At 42.3% G+C, this 23,237-nt stretch overlaps 1 protein-coding gene across 4 annotated transcripts in view; it reads right to left on the bottom strand.

Moving 5' to 3' along the window:
• The window catches only part of SEMA6D (semaphorin 6D), a 1,021,199-nt gene that overhangs the window by 75,802 nt on the left and 922,160 nt on the right, over positions 1-23,237 (bottom strand). For all 4 annotated transcript variants that reach the window (XM_050966889.1, XM_050966886.1, XM_050966891.1 and 1 more), the window contains one exon: positions 17,622-17,654. The gene's annotated coding sequence lies outside the window, so the exon portion shown is untranslated. The remainder of the gene's footprint in view (positions 1-17,621; positions 17,655-23,237) is intronic.

Raw genomic sequence — 23,237 nt, 5'->3', positions numbered from 1 at the left:
GGGCAACAAAAGGGCAGATGAAATTCAAGGCTGATAAGTGCAAATTAATACACATTGGAAAAACCAATACCAACTATACATGTGAAAGAATGGATTCTAAATTAGCTATTACTACACAAGAAAGAGATCTTGGAGTCACCATGAATAGTTCTCTAAAAATTTAAGCTCAATGTGTAGCAGCAGTCAAAAAGACTTAATAATATGTTAGGAACTATTAGGAAAGGGATAAAAAAAGAGACCGAGAATATCATAATGTTGCTATATAAATCCATGGTTGTGCCTACATCTTGAATACTGCGTGCAGTTCTGGTTGCCTCCATCTCAAAAAGGATATAGCGGATCTGGAAAATGTTCAGAGAAGGGCAACAAAGATGATCAAGAGTATTGAACAGCTTTCATATGAGGAGAGACTAAAAAGATTAGGGCCGTTCAGCTTAAAAGAAAGACAACTAAAGGGGGATATAACGGAAGTCTATAAAATCATGAATGGTGTGGAAAAAGTGAATAGAGAAGTGTTATTTACCCTTTCCCACAATACAAAAACCAGGGTCACCAGATGAAATTAGCAGACAATGGGTTTAACACACACAAGAGGAAATACTTTTTCACACAACTCATTGTGGAACTCATTGCCATGGTATGTTGTGATTTCCAAAAGTTAAAAAAGGACTAGATAAATGCATAGAGGATAGACTGCAGCTATTAGATAAGATGGTCAGAGATACATCTGCATGCTCAGGGTGACCCTAAACCTCTGACTACCAGAGGCCAGGAGTGGAAGACAGGGGTGGATCTCCATAATTGCCCTGTTCTGTACCAGCTCTGGTATGGGCCAAAGTTGGAGACAGGCTATTGGGCAAGACTGACCATAGTCTGATCCAGTATGGCAGCTCTTATGTTCTTATAGTTTGCTGCTCCTCTCTGGTTTGCACAATATAACAATTTGCCTCTTATGCATTTACTTTCCCTGAGAAATTATTAATACGTATATTCAAAATTTCCCTTGGAGGTACAGGCTTTTTAAATATCCTCTTTCCCCATTATGCTCTCTTTTTAATGGCTAGAGTGCTTGTTTCAGGCCTCTCCTGCCCCACCTCCCACATACATGTAGTGGCTTGTATTTCCTGTCCCATGTATCTCTACTACACAATCCAGGTAGTCATTGGTCACTCAGGGTGAAATCCTTTAAGAGGCACAGCTCAGAAACAGCTCAGAACTCACAGCCCTGGGTGAAGAGAGACTAAGGTTAAATAATCTCTGCATCCTACTGATTGTGGGCTGCTCCTGGGGCTGAAGTAACACAGACAACACTATGGAGCTGCTTAACTTACAGCAAAAGTGCTGTCCACAATCTGAACTACTATGTACTGCCACCTAGTTCTGGCTTTTGTCCATGACACTCCTGTCCCACTCTGGAGCCCCCTACACCAGGGCTTGCAAAAGGGTCCTTGGAAGACAGCCTGCATCGGTCTACCTCTGCTCCTGCGCCAGGTGAATTCTCCTCCAGCTGGATCTGGGGCTTTTAGAACTTGATTATGCTGCTCTAGCCCTTTCACCTTGTATAAAAGTGACAGAAAGGGGATGAGAATCTCATCCTCACTGTTTCTAAGCAAATAAAGAATACCAAGCTGGTCCCCATACCTCAGGATGGGTGAAATTTCCACATGCAAAGTGCCAGCTCAGAGCCTGTGCACAACTCCCATCCCATTTAAACACTATTTAGGTGTATTTTGAGGGTGCACTTGGGATGTAAGTGGTGCATAGACCTGTTGAGAATCTTCTGTACGGGTGTGAATTTCACCCAGGGCTCACCTCACCCATCTCAAGTATTCCCATTTGCTTGTATGTCTGTGGAAAGTTAACACAAAAGAGCCTTGGATACAGTCAAAGCAAATTCAGTTTTAAAAGCTGACTGAAGTCAATTTAATCATTTAAAATTTTTCTCTGCATTTTTCAGTATATGCCCAGCTGTAAAACTAACAGAAAGATTAATAAAGATTTAATGTAAAATTCTGGAAACGTTCTACTAGGATTTAAGCAGAATCTTTAAATGATCACAATCTAGATGCTTCAGTATGCTTTGGCGCATGCGAGTAGCAGGGCACTATAAGACACCACTAATCTCTCTTCACAAACCATCTATATAAATGAAACCCTCACTAACCTGGGTAACTCCCATTCAAATGGCATCTAGGCTGACCACATACAGCACTATTGCTATCAAATCATGTATGAGTTTACAAAGCCTTGTGTCCTTGTTTCCAAAATTTGTATGGCTAGTATAGGTTCTAAAATCTATCAGTAACAGATGTCACATCAATTGGACTAAGATGGTCTAGAATGCAGAATGGTCTTCTCTGCCTATATACCTGTATTAATTTATGGTTCCCTGGTGGAATGATAGGCAACTGACTTCTTTCACATGGTTTTGTCATCAGGCAAAAGCTTGATGGCATCAACTAACTTTTGCTGTGAGTTTTTGGCTATGTACAAGATTCACAACAAGATTTGGGAGATGGGAGCCTACATATGCTGAACCACTTTTTAAAAAAAGTACACCAACTCTTTGTAAATTGAAACTGCCCTGAATCACACATCTCTACTCACTGTTATCTCACTCAACCTGTATACTACAGAGTATTCCTGTAAAAACAGATTTTTTCCTCTAAAGTTAGATTTATTATTGAAAAAGCTTTCAGTGACATTAACATACAGTTCAAATAATAATAATATTTTAGTTTAAAATTATCCTTAACACTCTCTCAAAAAACTATCTGGAATACTTTGGAAAACTCAATATATGTACAGTGTATTTCTTTAAAATAAAAAAGGGTCCTTTTGCTGGGTTAATATTGCTTTTTCTGTGCTGTAGTGTTTCTTTCATACTTCTTTATCTGATTGATATAGTAATAACAGGTCCTAGGGCCATGTGTTTGAATACATTAGCCTTCATGTTGACTTTGTTCTTGCTTCTTAGGTATTAAGGCTGGCAATCTTTGGGGCGGAAAAACTTTTCTACCAGAATGTTCTTAATATTGGAAAAGATTAACATATACAAATAAAGTGACTGAATGTATGAGCGTTTGTTTACAGAATGCAGAACAGATCACACACCGCTGGGTGTAGTGAAAGTAGTCCCACTGCTTTGAAAGGGACTTCTCACATCAATAAAAGTTACTTGTGTGAGCAAGTATTTGCAGAGTTGGACTTTAGATATGTGTGGATATGAGTGAAAACAAATCTTTGGCTGGAGATAACAAGATTATAGTCATAGAACGAGCTGGCACATGCATTATGAAAGAAAGCTATTCTGACCTAGGGTTAACCCTGCACTTTTGTACTGCCTCAGCAATCCGCACCTGGGTGGGCCTAGTGGGAGATGCTGCTAGGCTCCATTTTAGCACAAACTGCTTGACACATCATTTAAAACTAGGTATGTTGACAGTGATCTCAATGATATTAAAATGAATGTAATTTTTACCAGTACCTGCATCTTGACATCCCTAGGAAAAAGTATAAAGCTGAAAAAAAATGGCTACTCTGAAACCATCTTGTAACTGTTGTTCTTTGAGATGTGTTGCTCATGTCCATTCCAACAGGTGTGTGCATGCACCACGTGTACGATTGTTTGAAGGTTTTACCCTAGTGGTACCTGTCGGTTTGGCTGTGGAGCCCCCTGGAGTGGCACCTTCATGGTGGTGTATATTGTCCTCTGCTGACCCGCTGCCTACTCAGTTCCTTTTTGCCATAATACTCCGACAGAGGGGAGGTGGGCTGGATTTGGAACAGATACAAGCAACACATCTCAAAGAACAACAGTTATAAGATAGTAAGTAACCGTTTTTTCTTCTTCGAATGCTTGCTCATGTCCATTCCAATAGGTGACTCCCAAGCAGTTTCCATGGAGGAGGGGTCAGAGTTCTCTGAGCTGCAGATTGAAGTACTGCGCTGCTGAAGGCCGCATCGTCTCTCACCTGCTGAGTCATGGCATAGTGCGACGTGAAGCTGTGGGCGGAAGACCATGTTGCTGCCTTGCATATGTCCTGAATAGGGACTTGAGTGAGGAATGCAGTGGAAGAAGCCTGTGCTCTAGTGGAGTGTGCTGTTAATGCTTGGGCTGGAATCTTAGCCAGGTCATAGCACGTTCTGATGCAGGATGTGATCCACGACGAAATGCGCTGAAATGAGATGGGAAGCCCTTTCATCATTTCAACAATTGCAATAAAGAGCTGTGGTGACTTACGAAATGGCTTTGTGTGCTTAATGTAGAAGACTAGGGCACACCTGATGTCCAGAGAATGGAGTACTCACTGTCTGTTGCTGGCATGAGGTTTAGGAAAGAATACTGGTAGAACTATTTCATGGTTTCCATGAAAGTGTGAGATTACCTTGGGTAGGAACAATAGGTGGGGGTGTAGCTGCACCTTGTCTTTATAAAAAACTGTGTAGGGGGGCCTCAGAGTCAGCATTCTGAGTTCAGAGACCCTTCTGGCTGAGGTTATGGCCACCAGAAAAACCACCTTCCAGGACAGGTAGGATAGAGGGAAGGTTGCCATGGGCTCTAAGAAGGGCCCCATAAGTCTGGAGAGAATCAGGTTGAGATCCCACTGGGAAACAGGCTGCCACACCTGGGGAAAAAGTCTGTCCAAGCCCTTGAGAAACCGAACAACCATGGGATGTCCAAGGACCGACCTACCCACCACGGCTGGGTGGAATGCCAAGATGGCAGCCAGGTGCACCTTAATAGATGATATTGCCAACCCCTGTTGTTTCAGGTACAGAAGATAGTCTAGGACAAGGGGAATAGGGGCTTGCTGCAGGGAGGTACCTTTCTGTATGGAACAAATGGAGACACGCCTCCACTTCACCAGGTACGTTGTGTGAGTAGAGGGTTTCCTGCTACCCAAGAGGTCTTCCCTAACAGGTCCGAAACACTGTAGTTGAAGCAGATTCAGCCATGGAGTTTCCATGCCATGAGATGGAGGGACTCCAGGTTGGAATGCTGTAGTTGACCATGCCTGTGTGATGAGATCTGGGAGCATAGGAATGGCTACTGGCCTGTCCACTGATAGGTTCAGCAACGTAGTGAACTAGTGCTGGTGGAGACACGCTGGTGCTATGAGGATCACTGAAGCTCTGTCCTGCGGGATCTTGAGGAAGACCTTGTGTATGAGAGAGAAGGGCGGGAATGCATATATCAGATGAGTCGTCCATGGTAGGTGAAAGATGTCCACTATGGAGACTTGGCTGTGGTTCTGAAAGGAGCAGAACAGCTGGCTCTTTCTGTTGCTTTGCATCGCAAACAGATCCATGTTGGGATAGCCCCACCTCTGGAAGACGGAAAGGGTAATGTCTTCTCTGAGTGACCACGCGTGAGTGTTAAATGAGCGGCTGAGATGGTCCATTAGTTCGTTCTGTGCTCCTGGCAGATATGAGGCCTGTAGCTGGATGGAGTGTGTGATGCAGAAGTCCCAGAGTCAGAGAGCTTCCTGGCACAGGGGAGAGAAGCAAGCACCACCATTTGTTTATATAGAACATCACTGTGGTGTTGTCCATCATCACTGAGACAACTTGCCCTGAAGATGGGTCTTGAACGTCTGGCAAGCCAGGCGAACGGCTCTCAGCTCTCTGACATTGATATGCAGCAATAGTTCTAGTTGTGACCACAGGCCTTGAGTTCTGATACTGCCCAGGTACGCTCTCCAGTCCATCTCCAATGTATTTGTGACCAGCAACAGTGAGGGCTGAGGCTTGGCAAAGGGCACTCCCACACAGACCACTTGGGGTTGTAGCTACCAGCTGAGGGACTTGAGGATCGGGGGTGGGAGGGTAACAAGTCTGTCCAGAGAGTCCCAGCTGGGTCTGTATACCTTCGCCAACCAAGCCTGGAGGGGGTGAAAGCACAATATGGCGTGTTGTCTACGTAAGTGCAGGCTGCCATATGCCCCAGAAGTTTCATGCAGTTTCTGGCCATAGTTGTAGGAAACCAGCAGAGTCTCTCGATGATGCCCCTTATGCTTTGGAACCGGGGCTCGGGCAGAGAAGCTCCGGCTCGAGTAGAGTCCAGGAGAGCCCCAATACATTCTATTTTTTGGGTTGGGGCTAGGGTAGACTTGGGCCCGTTCAAAATGAGCCCCAGTCTGCTGAAAGTGGCGTGTGCCAATGCCACATGCTCTTGCATTTGTACTCAAGAATCACCCTTGATGAACCAGTCACCCAGGTATGGGAAAACCTGTACCCTGCATTTGTAAAGGAAGGCTGCCACAACTGCCATGCACTTTGTGACCATGTGAGGGGCCGCTGAAAGCCCAAACAGGAGTACAGTGAATTGATAGTGTTGGCTGCTGACCACGAATCTCAAGAATCGTCTGCACGCCGGAATAATCAATATATGGAAGTACGCGTCCTTCAGTTCCAGGGCAGCATACCGGTCCCCTGGATCCAGGGAAGGAATGATGGTGGCCAGAGAGTCCATACAAAACTTGAGTTTTCTTATAAACGTGTTGAGACTTCACAGATCCAGGCTATACCTGAGCCCCCCTTTGGCCTTTGGGATGAGGAAATATTGGGAGTAGAATCCCTTACCCCTGAAATCCTGAGGAACCTCCTCTATCACCCCTAGAGCGAGGAGCGATTGCACCTCCTGTAGAAGGAGCTGCTCATGAGAAGGGTCCCTGAAGAGGGATGGGGAAGATGAGTGGGAAGGCACAGAATTGGATAGAATATCCCATCCCCACCATGCTCAGGATCCAGTGATCTGAAGTAATTTGGGCCTAGGCATGGTAGAAGTTGGACAGACAATTCAGAATGGGAGGGAAAGGATTTGAGACTTGGGCTGGTGCTCCATCCTCGGGCGTATGTTCAAAAGTTTGCTTTCGAGCCAAGGGGGCTGCATGGAGGTGCCCTGGCCTTGGCCGGAGGAGAACTGTGGAGGTCGCCTCCTGTTGTTTCTGCCCCTCCGTCGACTATAGTCCTGCCTAAGGGGTCCTGGATAGAAGCGTAAGGGGGACTGTGGTTTGAAGGGCTTTCTCTGAGGTGCTGGCATGTGAATTCCCAGAGATTTGAGGGTTGCTCATGAGATCTTGAGACTGTGCAGTCTCGAGTCCATCTTGTTAGTGAACAGTCCTGCAGCAAATGAAAGGTCCTGTATTGTATTCTGGACCTCTGCTGGGAGTCCCCAGACTTGTAGCCATGAGCTACACCTCACTGTAATGGCTCTAGCCATAGTCTGCTTCACTGACTAGGCGGAGTCCTAAGCAGCTTGGAGGGAGGTTCTAGCCACCACTCTGCCCACCTTTAGGACTGCAACAAATACCTGTTGTGACTCCAAAGGGAGAAGTTCCTGAAACTTGGAAAGGGTGTTCCAAGAATTGTATGTGTAGCGGCTAAGTACCATCTGCTGGTTGGAAATTCAAAGCTGGAGTCCCTGGTCAAGTATACCTTTTGACTGAAGAGGTCCAACTTCTTGGCGTCCTTGTTTTGTGGGGGCAGGCCCCTGTTCCCCTGCCACTCCCTGCGGTTTGCTGCATCCACCACCAGGGTCCCCGAGCCTGACCAGGGAGAGGCAGACCCTTAGGGTGCCAGGGAGTGGTACCAAGGCCATGAGGAATGGCCTCGAATCATGGTGGGCTTGCCCTGGTGCCGGATAGATGGTACTGCCATCGGTGCCACCATTCATGCTTGAAGTGGTGTCTGCACCTGAACTGTTGCCTGGGAATGCGAGGTGGGGGACTGTGCCATCATTTCAATCAAGTCCCGCATGGCCTTGAAAGTAGCTGGTGTGGAGGGAAGGTCCGGGTCCTCCTCCAACACCTCCTGGACCGAGGAGTCCATCGACACCAGACTCAACAGACCTCCCCTCGAGGCCGGAGTCAACTGTGTTGGGACCGTTGGACCAGCCTTCTGGTGTCCTGGCATGGGACGCACCACACTGGTGTCCTATGTGCTCTTCTTAACGGAGGAACAGCCCCCCTCTGCCTTTTTCTTCTTATGTAGCACCAGGGATTGTGATCAGTGTCGCTCCAATGAGCCCGACTTCCATGCCGGGGAGCGGTGCCCATGCTCCTTATGTGAGTCCTTCCTCGTTGCCAAGGTGTTACGCACCAAGGCCGGTGCGCTCTGCACTGAGGCTGCCGGTGCTGCCTTGTGTGCCAGTTGAGGCTGGAGAGCAGACTCTATTAAAAGGAGCTTCGGCCAATAGTCTCTCTCTCTTTTGGTTCTGGGCTTGAAGCATCTGCAAATACTACACTTGTCCTGCAAATGTCCCTTTCCAGGCACTTCAGACAAGCAGCGGGCAGGTCCCTTCTGGGCATAGACTTACGGCACCTATCACACGGCTTGAATCCCTGGGGCCAAGCCCTGGCATGCCCTAGACGGGGAAAAACTTAAACTTACTCACTAACTAAGAAACTTACCAACTACTATGATAACAATTAACAACTATGTGCAGGAAAAAAAACACTAGGAAAGCACTTGCTAAAGCAAGAGACAAGTTGCTCCAATGACTGTTACTGGTGGTAAGAAGGAACTGAGCAGATGGCGGGTCGGCAAGGGACTATATACACCGCGTTGAAGGTAGCAGTCCAGGGACCTCCAGAGCCTACCCAATGGGTACCCGGCTAGGGTGAAACCTTCCGAAGATTGTGCACACGGCGCACGCACACCTATTGGAATGGACATGAGCAAGCACTCAAAGAAGAACATTTGTTTCTAAAATGAACAATGCTGTTAGGGCAAAGCAGTGTCATTGTGTCAGCTCTGAGGTAAGGCTTCAGTTGTTGAATTGCATTACTTGAAAAGCATCCACCATTCAGCTTTATTTAAAGGTCTTTCCAATTAACCAAACAGCTGTGTTTGGGATTACAGAAACAACCACAGATCTCCTCAGAGCCATAAATCGGGCATTAGACACTCAAAGATTTTCACCTCTCTTTAGATCAAGATGTTCTGAGGTTCTCCTAGCCAGCCTGCAGGACACAGTGTCCCATTTTATGAAGTTAAACTACTTTAGTCTGTGACCTTTAAGATTAGCAGTTTGGGGAATTTCCTCTATTGCATCTTGTTTCATTCATTGTCTAATTCAACCAATTGTTTTTAAACAGCTATGTTTGTGAAATGTGCTTTGCAGAGCTTGAAAAAAAAAGAAATTAATGTTGAGAAAGGCTCCTTATTTATACTGCGAGGCTGTGCATGATATTTGCATAATATGATATCAGAAGAAACAAATCGCACAAGCAATAAACATATGGAGACAAGTGCAAATGCTGTGTAGAAGTGGGAAAGATTGTACCATTTCAGAGAAATTGTGGATCTACATTTTGGAAGGAAAAAAAATCAGATTAGAATTAGAATTTTTTTCTAGAGAAAATATGAACAAAGAAATATTGAATCTAGATTCATTTCAGTGTTTGTTAAGATATTTAAAGATCTGATAATGTACATTAAAAAAACATGTACACTATACAATTCAATCAGAAAAGATGTCACCCAGAGCCAGGGCAGCACATGGAATTGTGCAAACAATTCATAGATTGTTTGTGTTCTGTTTACACTATTATATGAATCAGTGCACTCAATAATGGACAATGTTAGACAATAAAATACAGAGCACACCCATCTACTTGTGAAAACACATATGACAAAGACAAATCATTGAACAGAAGTGGCTTAAAGGTTACACAAAAAGGAAGAAATCCTGTGCCAGCTCCTATAATGCCAACACATACAGAACTGCTGTTGAAATTAATGATGGAGATGATGGTTAAGGCCAGAGGTAGGCAAAGTATGGCCTGTGGGACCCTCCTGCCTGGCCCCTGAGTTCCCGGCCAGGGAGGCTAGCCCCGGCCCCTCCCCTGCAGTTTCCCTTGCCCCGCAGCACAGCCTCAGCTCACTCCGCCGCCAGCGTAATGCTCTGGGCAGTGGGGCTGCGAGCTCCTGGGGCAGCACAGCTGCAGAGCCTGGTCTGACCCAGTGCCCTGTGCTGCGTGGTGGCGATGGCGGTGGCAGCAGTGTGGCCTGGCTCCAGCTGGGCGACGCAGCTGTAGTGCCGCCAGCCACTGGTGCTCCACACAACATGGTAAGGGGGCAGGGAGCAGGGGGGGTTGGATAAAGGGCAGGGGAGTTCGGGATGATGGTCAGGGGGCTGGGATGTGGATAGGGGTCGGGCCGGTCAGACAGCGGTGAACAGGAGAGTTGAATAGGGGCAGGGTCCCGGGGGCCCATCAGGAATGAGAAGAGGGGTTGAATGGGACAGTGGGGGGTAGGCAGGGGAAGTGGTTCTGAAGGCAGTCAGGGAACAGGGAGAAGAGGTGGTTGCATGGGGAGGGGGTTCCTGCGGGGCAGTCAGGAAGGAGGGGAGGGTTGGATGGGCTCATGGGGGGCAGTCAAGGGCAGGGGTTCTGGAGACAATTAGGGGACAGGGAGAAGGGGTAGTTGGATGGGGCAAGGGTGCTGGGGGTGGGCCATCAGGAACAAGAGGAGGGGTTGGATGAGGCAGCGAGGGGCAGTCAGGGGTGGGGGTCCCAGGGGTAAGGGGACAGGGAGTGGAGGGGGCATCAGGGAACAGGAGGGGTAGGATGGGACAGGAGTCCCGGGGGGGCAGATAGGGGGTGGGAGCTGGGCCACGACTCCCTCCCCTAACTGGCCCGCCATACAATTTCTGAAACCTGATGCGGCCCTCAGGCCAAAAAGTTTGCCTGCCCCTGGTTAAGGCACCAGTCTGGCACTCAGGAAAGCACGGTTCAATTCCCTGTTCTACCACATTCTGACTGTAGCCAAGTCATCATTTCTTTGTGCCTCAGACCCTCATTAGTAAAAAGTGTGTGCGTGTGTGTGTGTATTTATGTTGTCTATTTGGAGTTGGGTTTTCAAAAGCACGCTACATTTGTTTACTTCTGCTTCTATTGAAGTCAGTAGAGTTTTACCATTGACTTCAATGGGAGCAGAGTTAGAGGAGTGCTGATCACTTCTGAAAATTCCATCCATATACAGTAAGCTCTTTGGGGCAGGGGCTGTCTTTACTAGGTGAACGTACAGCACCTAGCACAGTGGGGCCTAGATCTCAAATGGGGTCTCTAGGCACTGTTGTAATACAAACACTAAGTAATACTATATGGGGAGGCTATATAGGACCATGTCTTCTCTCACAGTAGGCTGCAGACCTGCTGGATTATAATGAATCAATAATGTGTGTATGCTTTGTAGGGGATATATGTTTGCCTCTTTATTATTAAGGTATTAAGGTACTATTATTGTAGTAGAGGTTTACTTAGAGCTGCCTAGCAGCAGCTCTGAGTCATGTTGGGGCCAGTATTGGCCTTCAGAAACAGGTAGAACCAAGCAGATCACTAATGCGGAGAGAACCTGCCCTAAATCCACAAGTTAGAGGGGTTACTTACACAGGCAAATCTCCCATCTAGCTTGGATGACACCGATATGTGTGAGCAACGATATTCGTTATGCAATGGGACAGCCTTTTGGCAGATATTGTAAGAATGCACAAGGCCAAAGCAGAGAGGGATTAACAGAGAAGGGCAGAGAATTGGTCCTGAACAATTAACACAAGTTCATAAACAGAAAACATCTACAATATTTCTAAGGAGACACCTGCACATGTTGCAAATTAGTCAAACGTATAGGGCAGAAAATGCCAGGATTCACTGATCTTAACAGGACTTAATTGCTACAGAACTAATATACTAACTGAATAATATTTTAAAGTAAAAAAAAAAAAACTTCTCTCTGCACTCCTTTCACAGGCAAAAGTCCTAGTCCAGTTAACGGAAGTTTTGCCTGAGTAAACAGTATACAGCAGTCTGCTTGGAGAGAGAATGAAAATTTTCAAATATACATGCTTAGCAGGCTGAACACACAAAAAGTTGTACTGTATTCCCTTTTCCTCATTTTCTTTAATGGTTCCTAGTGACATAGCTCCTAGACCTCAACAATTGCCATCTTCTTGATCTATTAAGATTTCCCAGGATGCACTAGGCCAGAGATTTCAGTAACACCACCGATCGATGCTGCAAAGGGTTTGGCAATAGGTAAAAGATGCATCAGTTCTTAGTCATAGATTCAAAGATTCCAAGGCTGGAAGGGATCATTGTAATCATCTGGTCTGATCTCCTGTACAACCCAGGCCATAGAACTTTCCACAAATAATTCCTAGAGCAGAACTTTTCGAAAAAAAAAACCTCAATCTTCATTTAAAAATGGTCAGTGATGGAGAATCCACTAAGACCTTTGGTAAATTATTCCAGTGATTAATTACTCTCACTGTTGAAACAGTGAGTCAGTATGGTGCACTCCTCTACAATCACCCCTTTATTAAAAATACTGTTACTCACAAATGTGTTAAGGAAACAAAAGTAATAGTTTTAAAAGGTGATGAAATTCTAATTGATTAAGTCTAGGTGACAATTCTGCTGCTCAGGGTAAGGTTGGGATATTTCTCTAACCCTCCCTCAAATATTGATTCAGCCAAAACATCAACAATGAATTTTTATCTTGTTACATTTATATTTTTCTTGGACATACCCATTCACATACCTAATGCAAAAAAAAAATCTTATTTTTCCATTTATGTCCCTATAACATATCTCATCTATTGATGGGACATAGATTCACAAATTTTATTGTATATTTTGACTATACAATATATGACATTATAGTGAGAGCAATGTCCAGTGCACAGTCATTCACTGTATTCTCAGGTTGATTTTAATACACTAGTCAGATGCAGCTGTGCTTATGGTCCCACAGGGAGTACATCTAGTATTCTTTTCCCTTCAGTAGTGCCATAAATACAGCTACAAGCAAAGTACTGCACATAAAGTAACTATGTCATTTTAGTAAGGAGTGAATAATGCCACAGATTTTAGTTGTCTCGATTCATTCTATTTTATAGCATGTTGAACAAAGGGAGGTTATATTTTGAAATAGTCCATTGTGTTTTTCTTTCTTCAGATAGGGCAATTCCTTCATGGGAGAATTTCCCATATGGCAGTTTTGTGAACCATCTGGTTATGGAGGGGGATCTATAAACTTTTCCACTATGCTACAGTCTGAGTTGCAATTAGGAGGAATTGTAATGGCAGTGGCAACTTACCTCTGACTTCCTCTCTGCATACTCCCATCAAAGCTCATGGTATGTTAAAACAAATGGCGTCCCTAAATCTTGTGGGCATGCATGTGGACCAGCTTGGACTTCGCAATTTCATGTATTTATGCTCATTCCATACATTGCAGCCTTACTAATGTTGTCACAACAGGCATATTTCATTTTTTGTAGTCTTGATGAGGTCAGATAAAATCTAGACAATACAGTGTTGGACAGAAAACTAGGAACAGAGAGTAAATCACAAATTCTTTCCATTCTTCAACTAAATTTCAACATTTTCTGACTAGCTCTAATGTAGTACTTGATCTAGTGGACCAGAGTCAACTCCAGTGAAGTGAACAGCACAATATTACACCAGTGACACAACTAACCCAGCTTGTACCTATAAACACTTTGAGGTCTTCCAAAAGGATCTTATCGTTCCACTTATGTCTTCAAGACTCAAATGCTATAGAACAATTGCAGATTGCATTGTGAAATATGGCTGACATGAAGAAATTGAGAGCCCTCTCTATGCCCTGCAAGCCAGATTGTGACACTCTTATCTACACAGAATAGTACTTTACCCCTTGAATAGTCCCAGTGATGTCATTGGGATTACTTAATGAGAATAAGGTATCACAGTCTGGTCCTAAATGCAGACAGTGTCAGCAACCAAGAGGATGGAAAGGTAACAGTTTCTAATGCATCAGAAGTTGCAGCTGTAGCATGGGCAGGTTGTGGGTAAGGAGGTTCTCCTGCCCTTGTTCCAGTTCCAGTGCAGTATGTCTGACAGAAGTGTGTTTTTGTGCTGAATCTTGTGTAAAATATTCATTGTGTGTTGAGGTGCACCTAATTCCCTTTTCTTGTTGGAATCAGGGTTTCTTCCTGCTTGTATTTCAAATCTGGGCTCAAGTATTATGTACACAGTGAATCAGACCTTCACCTCTATACGTCATTACAGACAGTATATTTCAAATGGGTATCTCTAAAACCAATTCCAGTCACTGGGGGTGGGGAGGCAGGTAAGGGGGAGGGAGGATATGTCAATCAATTGGGGTAGAATCTGCTCTCTGTTACACCAGTTTAAATCTTGAGGAACTCCATTAAAGGGTGCAGAACTAGGACAGAAAGAGACAGAAGCAAGCTGGCTGTTATGTGCTGTGTTGACCATTTACTAGAAGCATTAGGCCAAATTCTGCCCTAACTTGTAGCCCTTTAGGTCTCTCTCTCTCACCCATTTTATTTTCCCAAAAGCCTATTTCTCATTTTGAAAACTTAGTTTGCAAGTACATTTAAAAGTTTCACTTATTAAAATGTAATGAAATGAGATTTCCCTTTCTAGTCCCTAATCTGAAATCCACATTTATCTGTTTCTTTAAGCAACAGTATTTTGGCAATTGAAAAGTCTCAAAAACTCAACAAAACCCCTTATAAAGCAATCTGGATTTAGCAAGAAAGCTTTGTCGACTCTGTCTCAGCAGAGTTAGTTATCCTGGTTAATTGGATCGATGGTGACAGCTGTAATTACCAGAGATGAGATTGCCTGTACTGTAATTACACTTCAATCTTCAGTGTCAGCTGGACTGTAGAATACACACTATAGATTCTCCCAATTAGAAACAGGTTAAAGAGAGCATGATATTTCTGTGATAATCATGTTTGTTATTGTATAGAATAAAAATATATGGCAGCAGCTAAAAGAATTGTTAATCTGAAGCAGCTTTGCTGATTCAAAGGCATTAATCCACAAAGCTTTACTGCTACGTGGTTTCTGAAGATAACCGCAGTACAGAGGAACTGAAGTTTTTCACCTAAATTGTTGCTAGCTATTCAGCACATTGCAACTCCCAGATGTTTGCACTGATATTCTTGGATATAGGATTATGACATATCAGTGTTTATAGAATAAAGAACATCTGCTTTTAAAAACACACATTAAATATAGGACTAATTTGATTGACTTTAATTTTTTTAGGTCCATCATATTAAAACTTATGCTACTGTGTGAAACCTGCTCAAAAAACAAGCAATGAAATATGAAAAGCATTAGGGTTTGGCATTTGCTCTAGGTTTGCAAGACATTAACCATTAATATAATTTAAAGTATAAAGGGTGCATTTCAAAAGCTTGAAGTGACATATGCTTTCCTACAACTGGATGGTTTAAATATTTATCATCAAAACTACTGCAACTACTAAAGACAACATACAGTGCTATTTCACAGGAAAATTGAAACACACTACAATCAGTTACAAGTATTTCTGGGTTTCTGAGGGGGAGGAATTATATATTTCTATGATTCATTTTTTAGAGTTCTATTGCTGACTTCAACTCACCCCTACATATATCTCAACGTATTTCAGTTCCCAATAAGGGAATTGTATGTGCTCTTTCTGCAAGGCCTGGCACATGCACAATTATTGCTTGTTTTTCAGTCTACTGATTGAGAAAAATTAATTAATCTTATCTGGGGAAAAAGAAAAAAAAAGAGAGAGAGAGAGATGGAATATCTTTTTTGGACCTAAAATGTTAATCTATTTTCTGATATACCAAAGACTAAAAAGCCTCAATGAAATATACCCCTGTGCATCCTATAAATTGCATGAATGCAATGGAACACAAAACAGGATTTAAGTGGTGCATAGACCTCTACACCAGGTGAATTTTTCCCTTATGAGGAAAGTTCCTGTCTTTCGTTTTTAAACCTTGAGTTTTGTTTCCATACAGAGATCACATTCACCACAGTAAGTGCAAGACGTATCTTGCCCTATAAATCTGCACAAGGAAGTATGGGGGTGTAAGGCATCTCCTTTTGTCACTGAGTGGGCTATCTACATCCTGGGTTATAATATGGGGAGAAGGAGCAAACTTTGCAGGACTGCCACCTTTCTCCCTGCACAGAGATGGGGAGTAGTGGGAAGGGGACAGGAGTAGGCAGACTCTTGATTCCATCTTGTGTGTGTCCTGAGTGGAGAGAAAAGTAATCTGTGCCACATAATGGGCTGGTGCACATTGCTTCCTAGCTGGAGGGAGGAGGGACTCAGGGACTGAATTTTGCTCCTTATATAAGCTTTTGGCCCCTGGTCTGCTGCTGGGGCACTGCAACTATGCACTGCCCCTTCTTTCAGGCTAGTGGTAAATCCACAACTTACCCTTAAGATGGGGAAGAAATACATTTTTTTTCATTTTGATGAATTTTTCTAGTCAATTGACTTCTACAGAAAATAGCAAATTAGGGAGTGAAGATAACTGTACCTCGCTGGAACCTTAATTTACACCCGAATACATTTACAATACTATCAAGATTTATGACAACAATTCTCACCATAATTTGTCTTTTTCTTAAGTTTTAAATTGACATTAAAACTGAAATGTTTGTTTTGTTAAATTCTAGAATTTTTCTTAATTATACTAGTTTTCTTTCTCTCTTTCCTTCTCCCGCACAGTACATATCTCACCTTTTCCTTCCAACAGTCTCAATGTAATCTCAAGGATTTTGGTGGTCTATCTAATTTCAAGGGTCCAAATGATTTTATTTTCTATGATATTGTTATTGAATTTTATCTGAAATGCATGCCTTGATTTTCAATATCCAATAAGATATTAAAACTCTAGTGCAAGTACTAATTGCTACAATATGTAGTTCTTTTTGTCAGGTTAAAAATGAGATGATTATTATTATTATTACTCTTTTTAGAAAAAATTAGTTTTGCATTTGAAAATGAGGCCTATCAGGCTCTGATCAAGGAAATTACTTAAGCACATGCTTAATTTTACTCATGTGAGGATTGCCTTTGAGGTCAATAGAACTACATGTTTAAAGTTAAGCACGTGCTGACTGCCTTGCTAGTCTGAAGCCTCAGACATTTCCAGAGATTTAATATTATATTTGCACACCAGATGCTGCCCATTTTGGACAACTTTTTATTTAATAACAAGTGAGTAAAGTGTCCTTTGTTCATACTTCAGCTTTCACATAGTGACAATCAAATAGTTGCTGAAAACGTCTTGATCTCAGATGCTGAGGCTGAACAACCTTGTTAACTGGGCAATCCTACTGGAGCAGTATCTGAAATGCATTGCAAACTATAATTAAAATATGACAATACAGTGGTATGTGGAGGCAATCTACTTTTTTTTTTAAAGTCTCAAGAATAGACTTTCTTGAAAGTGCAATGCTGTATTACAGAGACATAAAAACCCCCAACCATTGTCATGTGATCTAGCTACCCAGATTAGCAACTCTCAGTTTTATTAAAGGATTAATCAGACTGGAAAACCAAAGATAAAAACTGTCTCTCTCTTGTTAAAGATCTGAGTATTCAGCCACTACATTTCATTTTATGTAGGGTCTTCCCAGTTCACAAACACAAACAGAAAAAGTAACTTTTGGGGACTCGAGAACGCTCACACTAATGCACTGAGAAGAGACCTTGTTTGTCACAGCAGAAATACATTCACAGCTAATACAAGTGTCTTGACCTCAGTGATCCAAGGTAATGAATATTAAAGCAATGCTTACCTTTCTCAGGGGGCTGTCTCTTCAGTAATAAAACTAGTGGGGAAAAACAAAAGAGGGAAACAAGTCAGTTCACGTAAGTATATTTGTTGTGAAAATGCATTTGTGTTGACTTTGCCATGAAACTTTTAGCTTAGTTACAATTGAATTAATCCGTTAAATTTTTCCAACTAATTCAGTAGGTAGTTTTCCTCAGCTACTTTTTAAAGTATTTGTTCAAACACCCAAAAAAGTTTGCTGTTAGTAACTTACTGAGTTTGCAGAGCACATTCCTTATTTTCAACTCACTCAGCAAGCTTAGAACAAAGCACACAGATGAATGGGCTATTTTGATTCTATTAAATGTATATATAGACATTCTTACTAAACTTTTGGAATTGGTATAGAAACATTTAGTTTAGAAATAACACTGAGATGATCAGTGTTGCAGGAGCCTTAGTTACTGTCAAAATGTATACATATTTTCCTGAGATTCTGGTTTTGGCCTGAAGACTTTCTTTCCTTCTTTCTTTGTCCAAAGAAGAAATGTTTTTGCACAATTAAAAAAAGATATTCCTTTATAGAAAACAACACAATGTGACTTAAAAAGTAAAAAGTGTTGCCGTCAAAACTATTTTAACATTGGATATACCAGAAAGTATTAAAATAGTTTGGAGTCTTTTAAAGTCATAAAGTTGATACATTTTATTCAGAATATCTTCTCCTATGAGGCAACAGTGATGCCTCTGTAGATATTATTGTTTCAAATTCAATATGTATTAGCATTCACAGGATAAATTTACCTCAAAAACTGAAAAGCATGGAAGTGCGTTAAAATCCTTTTACTTAAAAATAAAGAATGAGTTTTAAGTTACTCAGAATTACCCTGTTTTTGTTAGCTCTGTGCTTTGTATTTCATGTTCTGCTACTGAAAACACAAAACTTTCAATAAAATACGTTAAATATAATCAGAGCATTAAAGTGACCAAATTTTTTATCATCATGTACATATAGATAAACTTCTTTGTGCAGATTAGGGGAGTTTCCATGAATGCTAATGAACTACAGTTGTCTCTTAATAAAACAGCAACATGTACCAGAAACAGGAAAAAGTGTTTCTTTTTGCAGTTTGAACTTTAAAGTAATCTCTAAATTTTCAGGTGATAGCTTTTAGAATTAACCTTGTATTCAATGAGGACAATTCCCTTTGGCATTATCTGCACTGAGGCTGAATCACCTTTATAGTTTAACTTTTATGTATGTATGATAAAACGTCCTAACCCCCAAACCTTTGATACTTTTAGTCTGAACATTTGAAAAGTCTCCCTTTTTAAAAATCAAAACTGAAAGGCACAAGTAAAATTCTTTGCTTATAGATAAAATTTTGCCTGCATAGTCCTGGAACACAGATAATTTGATGTACTTTGAATCCAGACTATACAAAGAACCAGTCCATCTACCAGGTTACCTACCCAAGAGCTTAGTGTAGTGTAATCAGAAGGACACACCAACCTTTCCATGAGCTGTAAGATGAAGAGTCCAAGTTTCAATTATTCATTACATGGATATATCTTGGGAAATTAGTACTCATCACCGTAACTTGTCACAAAATTGTCTAAACAAAATTTATTGCCACAGCTAATGCTATTCTCTTAAAGCACACACAAAAAATTATGACATGCTATATGGTTACGTTCAATAATAATAGAATGTAAGATTTTTACATAATGTCCACCTGATTTCCCTCTCACTTACACCAGGAATAACATCACTAAAGCCAATGGCATTGCACCGGTGTAAAACTGGTGCAAATGGGAGGAGAATCAGACCCCTTATAGCCAGCATAGAAGGCAGTATCCCACATCTATAGGTATACACAAAATGTAAAACGTCCAGTATCCCACATCTATAGGTATACACAAAATGTAAAACCTGACAGACAAAAATCTATGTATGTTTTCATAGAATTATTTTTCATAGAATTTTACTGAATTTATACTCATGCATTGTAAAAAAAAAAAATCTGCTTAGATTAAGAATTACTATTCTAACTGGTTGATTTACAGAGAGTCCTATGCTGTAATTAGTATCTAAATATTGTGTAATTAAAGGGCTGTCAGATATATCCTCCACTAACACAGAGAGGGAAATCTACAGTTTTAAAATTGACAGTGGAAAATATTTACAAATGCAGACATGAGAGGGTTTTTAAAAAGAGCTGGAAACACGGGTTTATAAAACTCATAGGCCAAATCCTTTTTCCCTGAGTTATATTTAAGTAAATGGGGGCTATTAATGTGAATAAGGGGAGCAAAATTTGCTCCCCATAGTTACACTTCAGATTACTGGATGTTATTATGTGCATTCTCCTCAAACTGACAGCTAGCATGACCAATATACATGCCTGATTTCTGGCACTTATGCACTTTCACGTTAACTTCTCTGGGCAAATATCTTGTGACCATGCAAAGTTATTCACAGTGTGAGCCACATAACAGACCTAGAGATTTTTGACTCAGACAATCAGGATCTAGGTGGGATCTCTGTTCGAACAGAGCTGCTGGTAGATCTACCCAGATGAGTTCCACATTTCTTGGAGCCTTCTATGTACTCTGTACAGAGCAGGAAGATATTTAGGTAGAGAAATTTTGGCATCAGAAGAGAGCATGAAATCATACGGCAATTCAAGAGCTGGGCGCGTATGGAGGACAATCTGATTTTATTATCTTTGCATGTTACTATTGGAACCTTTTTAATATGCAGGCTACTGTAACTGCTTAGATTTCCATTGTTTGCCATAAGTTTTAAAGAGATACCAGAGGCTGTCTTCTACTTTAAGACATATAACTTTTCTCCTGCTGGCAAATGTTTCATTTACTTCTTAGGCCATGTCCACACTATCACTTATGACGGCAAAACTTCTGTTGCTGAGGGTGTGAAAAAACAGCCCCCTGAGCGACATAGGTTTCACCAGCATAAGTGGTAGTGAACCTCTTCCACTGACATAGCTACCACCGCTCATTGGAGAAGGTAATGATATCGATGGGAGAGCTCTCTCCTGTCAGCATGCAGTGGCTACACAAGAAATCGTACAGCTGCACAGCTGCATTGGCGCAGCTGCATTGGTGCAGCTGTGCCACTGCAAGGTCTCTAGTGTAAACATAGCCTAAGGTAGAGGACATCCTAAGTTGCAGGATCTGTGCTGAGCTGAGCCTTTGTCTGTCTCAGGATGCTGCTGAAATGTTACCCAAAGTGGGTACTAAGAATAAATCTCTGTCTGGTTCAGGAAATTTAACTTGTGCCTAGTTGGAGCATAGCCAATGAAGATGACAGAGAGGAAAAGCTTTCCATGCCTACCAGTTCTAAACTATTACTGTAGGAAGTGTGAAGGCCAGATTCTGATCTCGTTTGAGCTGCTACACCAGCATTAGTTCACTTCATTGGAGTTACTCCTGACTTATGATTGTGTAACTGAGATCAGAATCAAGGCCTGCTGATTCTTGCTTCAAGTCAGTTGAAGAAAGGGCCTTCATCTTGAACAGTGCTTAATCCTGGCTTCAACCCCCGAACACCTGGTGTCCTGATATATTGAGTAGAGACAGACACAACAATAATCAGTGGTTACAAAGCATCTTTCTTTTTAAAAAGGAAAGGAAAGTCTTCATATTAAGAGAAAGGTTGGCCTGCTAGTTAAAGAAACAGACTGACTGCATGTCATGACCCCCCAGTTTACTGTTGTTACTCTCCTTCCACCCAGCAGCTTGCTACTAACCAGCTGAGCAGGAAAGACCATGAAACATGAAGTTACATCAGGGAGGTCTTCTCTGGGCCTAACTGGAGGAACACCATGAACTCTGATGGGTCCAGGCTTCCTATTTAAATCCAAAGAGAGGCACAGGAAGTTGTCTGCACAGCTGAACTCTACATGGCTGCTGCACTGAACCATGCTTTCCTCACCTGTTCCTGAACCTTGCGCCCTGGTCTCTGAACCTGGCTCCGACCCTTGACTCAACTCCTTGACTCTAACTTCAGCTCTGACCGCTAAAGCTGGCCACCTACCCCTCAGCTCTGAAACGGGGTAACTATTGTCAAATCACATTAATATCTGGGTCTCAGTTTCTCCCTTTGCAAAACGTATCCATCTTAAGAGGTGCCGTGAGGCTTAAGTCTAATATCTGTAAAGTGCTTTGAGCTCCTCAGACAGAAGACACTAGAGAAGTTTAAAAAACAACATACAAAGCCATAATGGCAAAACTGTTGCTCCAAATGCATCTGTTCAGTGACAAGACAGAAAGCGAGGCCTGGGTATCAGGCCAGAGGAAGTGAGACTAGAAGGTGCCATAGAGTCACTGACTCTTTGGTGCTCTAGAAGGAAAAGATCAGCTCAGATCTGTGGAAGCAAGAGTTCTTATCCCAATTCCCCTTAGTACATGGGGCATCCACCTGTTTTACTTTTCATTTCTAATCTTTTTTGTATATAAACATGTAAAATGCAGAAACACTCCACTTGCTTCTTAAAATAATCACATGGGCAATGCAAGGAAATGAGGGTTCTTAAAGAATTCTAACTCTTGTGCAACAGAGGAACTCCAAATTGGATGGTCTGCCAGTAGCTCTGCTCTGGGCTCTGGCAGCAGAGGTCAGTGAAATTGCTGCTGAACGAGCCCCAGTAAAGCTGCCTGATTCTCAGTAGTCCAAATACATCTCATAGTTCCCTTCCATACTGGCATCTGATTCTCACTTGTGGGGAGGCCCTTTTATATTGCCAAAGTACAGTGCAAAGCCTTCATGTAAATGCAAATCAGACATGGTAGCCTTTAGACAGGTGTGTACCCAAATCAAACAAAGGTGATGTATAAGGTGGTATTGGTTATACATTGGTAAGGGAGTCAGAGGAGTGTATGGGAGTGTAAGTGGACACAATATGCCCACTGCAAAGCCAATAGAAAGTATAAGTCAATGTATAAGTGACCTATCACCAATACATTCTTCACCCTCCTGTTAATTGCTTTTCTTTCTACACTTCTCTCTTTCAGCCACTCAGTGACTGTTGCACCAATTTTAGATTCCTTAGGACTTGAACCTTGTCTTCACTAGGCATGTAATGCACCACTAGTGCTGTTTCACCAGTGGAAGCTTTTATATAGATGTGGGAATGCATACTAGAGGAAAGCAAGCAGCAATACTGTAACCACACTTCCTTCTGGAAGACAGATTTCCAACCCCAGTTTGGGATCCTCAAGAGACCTGCTGGAGGAAGTTACTCAACAAATGTGGCCATAGGTATGATTCCCTTTCCCCTAAGATCACTTCAAATGCTCACGTATTTTTTCTTGCACCGGGCACTGCCTTTTTAGCATGAGAGTGCTGCATGTATTATTGTATAGGTTGTATTGCACAATCTAGAATGAGTCAAAAACAACATCCTATTTGCTATACCTCTCTCAGCTAGTGCTCACCAGCTATTTGTTACACATTTTATTTTTGTATGTGTCACATAAAGTACACAGTTTGTTGTTCATTAACACCTTACTGCTCTGCACACACATCTCAGTCATGCACCAGAATTTGAGCTTTCATACAAAAGAAAAGGAAGTCATGGCAGAGGCATTCTGGTGCTCATCGTTGCTTTTGGAAGTC

Source organism: Gopherus flavomarginatus, chromosome 9 (assembly GCF_025201925.1).
Source record: "Gopherus flavomarginatus isolate rGopFla2 chromosome 9, rGopFla2.mat.asm, whole genome shotgun sequence".
NCBI classification, from domain to species: Eukaryota; Metazoa; Chordata; order Testudines; family Testudinidae; genus Gopherus; species Gopherus flavomarginatus.
This window is presented reverse-complemented; position numbering and strand designations above follow the sequence as displayed.